We start from the raw sequence: 6000 nt of genomic DNA, 5'->3' as shown, positions 1-6000 counted from the left end.
GTCTCCCTCTTTAAAATACTTTTTTTCGAAATTATCATTTTGCTAAAGTGAAAAAGAAAATTTTCATTTTGAATAAAGGTAATAAATATTTCCCAAAAGTCTATTAAACAATACAAATCAGTAGCAGGGAAAAAAATTGGTGTGAGAGGTGTGATCATGTTATAAATTAGTCTTATCGATGTGCTTATGCGATTTTTAAATGCATCTAAATTTTGAAATTGGTCTATAATGTTCAATTGAAATAATTTAAAGCAAACAAAGATGTATAGGAAATAGTATGAATGTTTAAAATACTTTTAAATCGGAATTAAAGGCGGAATGTTTTTATGCACCAGGATCGAAAGATCGAGGCGTATATTTTTTTTGTCCTGTCTGTCTGTTTGTCTCTGTCTATAGCCATAATTGTTGAACCATGAGGGATAGAGAACTTTGCTTTGGTATGCATACTCCACTATTTAATGTCTTTCAAATGACACCAAAATCAATGACCTTGTGAACCTGACTGTGACTTATATGCTAACAATATCTTTTTCGAACTTTTGCCATAACATATGAACCATAGAAGATAGGGACTTCATATTTGGTATGCATACTCCACTATTAAAAGTCTTTCAAATGACTCCCAGGTCAATGACCTTGTGATCTTGACTGTCACCCATATTCTTAAGACGGCTTTTTCGAACTTTGTTACCGCCGGGCGCAAAGTGTTTCACAAACATATCTTGTTTTTTTCTATTTTTAATGTTAAAATGAAAGTTATTTACCGGTCGGTACTTGCTTCAAGAGTAAATATATCATAAAGTATGATAAGTACATAACGTCTAGTATTGTAAAGAGGAAAATGTACAGATGATCAGATGATAATTAAATGGATTTGAACATTAAAGCGGAAGTTAAACAGGTTCGTACTATTTCTGGCTTTTGATTTTATTCCTGCATACTATTAAATTTCTGTATGTGCATGAAATTGAATCAATTGAACTTTCAACATATATCACGGACGTGCAAGTTCTATATGGCGTGTATAAAACTCTTTTTGATCATAACCCTGATTTCAAATTCAAGTACTATGTTCTGCAAAGAAAAGTAAGTCTTACTTTCTTTAAGGGTAGATTGCTTTTGTTGATTAAAATTTGAGCCTTTGTAGGTACACTGACACGTGTAGTATCGAAAGCACGTTAACATAAACATCTAATAACCATGAGATATTTTACTATTTATAGTTTATTACAGCTTACTAAAATCATAAAATGTACATTCAACTATAGTAAAAACTACGATACTTTAATTTATTATTAAACTTTAATCTAGAGCCTTAATCCAGATTTCAAAACAAAAAATCTCTTAAATTTAAAAATGTTGACTAGTGATATAAAATTTACAAATTATAATTATTTGAATATATATTTTATACCTAAGCTTCCATTTGATTTTTAAAACTGTGCATGTTGTCATTTTGAAACATAAAATATTACAATCTGAAATCCATAATAAAAATACTTTGATTTACTACAACAAAATTCATAGATATATCGATTATCGACTTCACAGAAAAGCATATCGACCGAGCACGAAGTGCGAGGTCGATATGCTTTTTTTAAGTCGATATATCCATGGATCAACCTCATCAAAGGGCTACACATGCATGTGTTAAATTATTATTTCCATAGATTGACTCAACACAATTTGAAAAAAAAAATGGGAGTAAAGCACAAGTTTTCTCTCTTTAATACATAGAGACTAGAGATAAAAATAAATTAAGCTCTTTTATGTACATGTAATTGTGTTTCCTTGATATTGATGGAGTTATTTGGAGGATGTACTTATTCAAAATACATGCACTACATGTATATACATTTATTTGTATCAATTTTTGAAAAGCATTTTAATATGTTTTAATATAAGGTAGATCCTAATGCTTGGCATTGTTATGTCTCATTAATTACAGAACACTAAAAAATATTAATAAAAGTTGAAGAATATATTTTTTCCAAAACATCAAGTTATGCACTTTATTAGGTAAAATTGTCAAATTAGTGTTGTTTTTTTTTTTTGTTTTACAGAAAAAAATCTCCATTTTAATAAAACATCAAGTCGATTTGCAATTCAGATTCTATAAATAATAACTCAAGTCTTTATGCTGTGATATACTTAATCATGTGATCAAGTTTGAGCCAATCAGAGAGCTTGGAATACATGATCAAAATAATATAATCCAGTTAACTACGTCAAACGTTTTAAAAGATTCACTAAATCTGGACTTGTACAGTTTTACTGTTTAGGGCTTGAAGTATTTCTAAACGTTGTATGTGGTTTAGTTTTGTATTTATTTTATAATTTGCTTCGTTTTATGTACATTTGTGAATGGAAAGGTGTTTGTCTTGATACTTTAGAGAATTTGGTTACAAATGTTGTTCAAATTACTACTGGGATTTAACAGGAGGAAAATGTAAAGGTGAGTAATCCATGAATGTTCAAAATATTTTGCTTTATTTCTACCATGAATTTATTTTACATTAACGTATGATAAAGTTATCAACAGGCCGCTCAACTTTTCAAATATCTCAAAAAAAAGAGATGACTAATTTATACGTTCTAATTATGTTGGATGAAATAACGATGAATGGAGTCTTTTTTACCTTTTTTTTTTAATTAAATTACCATGCACTTTTAAACTTGAACATGCAGGTAATACTTTTTTTTTTACCAAAATGTAAAAAAAGAAATCAAAAGATTATGAATCGGAGTTAATTACGTAGTGATTATATCTCTACTTAACCTGCTATTTTAAACAACAATATAAACGTAAGATTATATTCGGTACTATTTTTATCACTTGTGCATGTATGTAAATCGTAATACAAATAAAGTTTGCCTCCAGTGTTACTTTCATTATGGAGAAAGCGAAAAGTATTTAATTTCTTAAGTCCTTGAAATAATACAAAGTGGGAGAAGAGCACACACGTGCACGGACTTTCAAAACATCAGAGGTGCGATCATGTAAGATTGAGTATACCCAGCTGACGGTCACATCCACCGTGTGCTCATTGTGATTACCTGGAAATAACGGAAATCCCTTGTCAATTCAGTGTATAAATTATGCATTTACAATTGGTATTAAAAACATCAGCAGTCGATTCAATGATAATATGCATTTACTGTCAAGGTCATTGTATCGATGACTTTAAATAAGGCTGTTGATATTCATTTTTCATCAAATTGTTTGTCAATAAGTTACTTCGTTTTAGAAATCATTTATAAGTATACCATGCTTTTGTGTATTGAATCAACTGCGATATTTAAATATATGCTGATGTTGAAGGTATATTGTTGCATAAGTAAGGGAAGTTGACAATTATACATAAAAGTCTTTATGTTTATCAAAGAGCTTGGTATAATATTCACGTTTTTCATGCAAACATGTAGCTCCCTCTTACAGTGTTATTATAATCATTTTAATTTGTAATTTTCGTGAGTATGAATTTGATATGTTCTATAATTATGCTTGTGCTATCATTGATAGGTCATGCATTTTGAAAAAAATAAACAAAACATATTGACATCAAGTTAATTAACTTGTCTTTTAATCATAGAATGTGAGCCAGGATCCATTGGTCTGGACTGTTCTTTTAATTGTTCAGAAGGTTATTATGGACGATTGTGCCTGAGCAAATGCCAGGAAAACTGCACGTCATGTGATAATGTCAATGGAACTTGTTATGGTATATGAAAATACAATACAAATCCACACTTTTTATCATAGAAACGAAGTGTCTATCCTAAAAAAAGAAGAAAGAATAGTAAAGAGCTTGGTTCACTTTATGCATAAAATGGCCCTGAAGATATACCAATTGCTTGATTAGCGCTTAAGTTTCCGTTAAAAAAAAAGAGACTTAGTTCTTTTATTTCCTATTAATAATTTCTTCTTAAAGTCCAGGCCTTGGAGAACTGGACTTATGAAATTGCAACGCTCTTAAATTTAAATGAAAACAGGTATAATTGAGTACATTCAGTGAAAAATAGTAATATCAGCGCACTCTCTGATCAAAAAATAAAACATGCCTATTAATCCTCAGAAATAGTTGCATATTTTAGATCAGAGGTTGCGCTCTATATTTAAATATATCGAAAAATAGCTGTATAAATTTGCAATTTTAGTAGACATTTTAAGAATATGAGTAAATTGACGCATTTTGTGACATCATACTGCATTGACTAGCCAGAAAATTACGTCATTTTATACATATTCTCAGTCTCGAAAGATCTAAATGTTATTCTATGCATTGTAACTTAAAACTTTGCAGTTTCAGTTTTTTTTCAGAAATTTACAAGGCAAAAAGGAACCTTGTTCTTTAAAGCTAAAGTTCTAATTTTTAAAATTTTAATTGCTTCTGCCTTGTTAATGCTAAGATCTGTCTTTCAAAGAGTATGAATAGTCAGCAAATCCTTGATTAGAGAATGATTGTAAATGATGATAATATCTGATTCAGACTATAATATAGTTTTTTTTTTTCAGAAGTGAATACCGAAAACTTAGATGACCAAACTACAATTTCATTAAATATTGTCATGGTGACATCAAGAACACCATTAAGGCAACCAAAAGCAGGTTTATTACGATATATTGTCATTTCTATCGGATCCTCTGCAGTTCTTGCATTACTTGCTGCTCTGATGAAAAATATCTACACGATGACCACACGTGAACCAAATAGGACCATTCTACTTCAGATACAAGATCCAGAGTCTGAGGCAGCACAGAACACAGTAAACCCGGCTTTTGATCCTATCTATGAAAATTCTAGCTGAGCAAAAGTCAACCTTTAACGCATAAATGCATTCAATTTATCATTTTTGATTTATATTTATCTTTATAAATGTGTGATGCGGAAGATTGTAAATTTTTTCTCCAACAGTTTTTGGGAGATGCTTTTGATTCTCATCCTGACAAATATTATTTTAAAAAGTATTTATAATAGAAATATAAGGTTAATTTAAGAATATGCCCGAAATGTTTTTGTCCAGTTATATGCATGTATAAATAGTTTTCCCTTCAAATTGTCATTTTTTTAATACATCATTAATACTATGTTAAAACATTCCATTGATTTAATTAGTATATTGATAAATGTTTACAGTGTTGATATATCTCAAAAAACTTTGATCAGAAGAAAGAGTTCAGATGAAACTTTTAAAACGTCTAAACAATCTTGTTATCAGCATTTTATAATATAGTATCGGAAACAATTGGACCTGCTTAGTTTGTTTCCGCGTTAAAATCTTCATATACTGTTTTCATTATGAAACAACAAAACATTGATGTAATCATCAGTTGTCGGAAGGGAAAAAAACGAAATAAACAATGGAGTATTGATCATTCAACCGCTTCAGTATAAAAAATGTGGAAAAGATATATGTCTATATGAGTCTGCATGATTGATATGATAGAAAATTTTGAAATCTTCTAGTCGGAGGGAAATCGAAAAAATGTCCTTTTAAACTATATTAATCCCTAAATCTAATTCGATACGCAAGAGCATGCTCTACGTATGAAAAATTTTTAAAACGAGGTAAATTTTTGACAAACAAGATGATGAGACAAGAATTTCAGCAGTTTCTCTTTAAGTAATTGTTTCATAAGTACTATGGTTAGTACAATGACCTTGTCAGCAAATACAATTTATCATAGAGTCAAATGCAGACTGACGTTTTTCATACTTATTGATAATGTATTGTTTGTCCACTGAATTGACAATGGATATTTCTGTTTTTCCGGATAATGACAAGGAGCACAAGGTGGATGTTACCGGTCGGCAGGGGACGCTTTCTCCTACATGATACCTGTTTCTACCCCTGATGTTTTGTAGGTCTTTGTTTGCTCTGCTCCTTTTTTGTATTTTTTATTGACTGTTGATCTTCAATACTGTTCGTTATCGCCATATATGTTTCACTCAAATGTTGACCGATAAAATAAAAATTAAAATGAGACGCATGCATCGC

The sequence above is a fragment of the Saccostrea cucullata genome, unplaced genomic scaffold, assembly GCF_032062105.1.
Source record: "Saccostrea cucullata isolate Sc308-1 unplaced genomic scaffold, CSIRO_AGI_Scuc_v1 ctg15223, whole genome shotgun sequence".
NCBI classification, from domain to species: Eukaryota; Metazoa; Mollusca; class Bivalvia; order Ostreida; family Ostreidae; genus Saccostrea; species Saccostrea cuccullata.
This window is presented reverse-complemented; position numbering follows the sequence as displayed.